The following is a 1,389-nucleotide window of genomic DNA, read 5'->3' as shown; positions in this document are numbered from 1 at the left end:
ATATATATATATATATATATATATATATATACACATATATACGACTGGCTTCTTTTAGTTTCCGTCTACCAAATCCACTCACAAGTCTTTGGTCGGCCCGAGACTATAGTAGAAGACACTTGCCCAAGGTGTCACGCAGTGGGACTGAACCCGGAACCATATAGTTGGTAAGCAAGCTTCTTACCACACGAAGACAATAACGATATGATATAAATATATAAATAATTATATAAATAAAGGCGCAGAAGTGGCTGTGTGGTAAGAAGCTGGCTTACCAACCACATGGTTCCGTGTTCAGTCCCACAGCGTGGCATCTTCTACTATAACTTCGGGCCGACTAAAACCTTCCGACTGGATTTGGTAGACGGAAACTAAAAGAAGCCCGTCATGTATATATATATATATATATATATATATGTGTGTGTGTGTATGTGTGCGTGTGTGTGTGAATGTGTCTGTCCTCCCATCATCGCTTCACAACCAATGTTGGTGTGCTTACGTCACCGTAACCTAGCGGTTCGGCAAAAGATTCCGATAGAATAGGTACCAAAGGCTTGAGGTCTATAACGATACGATACAGCGTGGCATCTTGGGCAAGTGTCTTCTACAACCAAAGCCTTCTGAATAGATTTGGTAGACGGAAACTGAAAGAAACCCGTTAAAAATCACTTCTTTAACTTTGTAAGACATCTCAACGCTTCTAAAAGCAAACTTCGTTGGTTTGTTTACGTTTATCGTAATTTGAATTTAACATATATATGTTTGTATGTATGTGTGTATGTATGTATTTGTGTGTCACTGTCCCAGCCACCATCGCTTGACAGCCGATGTTAGTGTGTTTACGTCCCCGTAACCTAGCAGTTCGGCAAAATAGCCCGATAGAATAAATACTAGGCTTACAAAGAATAAGTCCTGGGGTCGATTTGCTTGACTAAAGGCAGTGCTCCAGCATAGCCGCAGTCAAATGACTGAAACATGTAGGAGAATAAAAGAATATGCGTGTTTACATAAGGATGTATATTCCTTCGTGTGTGCATGTCAATACATCTAAGTATATACACAAACACGCGCAGGGGTGATTGCGTGGCACCTTGGGCAAGTATCTTTACTAGCTTCAATGGACCAAGTCAGAGTACTTGGCAGGGGGAAACTGAAAGGTGACCGTCGTATAATACATACATGTGGAGGCGCAATGGCCCAGTGGTTAGAGCAGCGAACTCGCGGTCGTGGGATCGTGGTCTCGATTCCCACAGGCGGCGTTGTGAGTGTTTATTGAGCGAAAATACTTAAAGCTCCACGAGGCTCCAGCAGGGGATGGTGGCGAACCCTGCTGTACTCTTTCACCACAACTTTCTCTCACTCTTTCTTCTTGTTTTTGTTGTACCTGTA

This window comes from Octopus bimaculoides, chromosome 6 (assembly GCF_001194135.2).
Source record: "Octopus bimaculoides isolate UCB-OBI-ISO-001 chromosome 6, ASM119413v2, whole genome shotgun sequence".
NCBI classification, from domain to species: domain Eukaryota; kingdom Metazoa; phylum Mollusca; class Cephalopoda; order Octopoda; family Octopodidae; genus Octopus; species Octopus bimaculoides.
Note: the sequence above shows the minus strand (reverse complement) of the source record.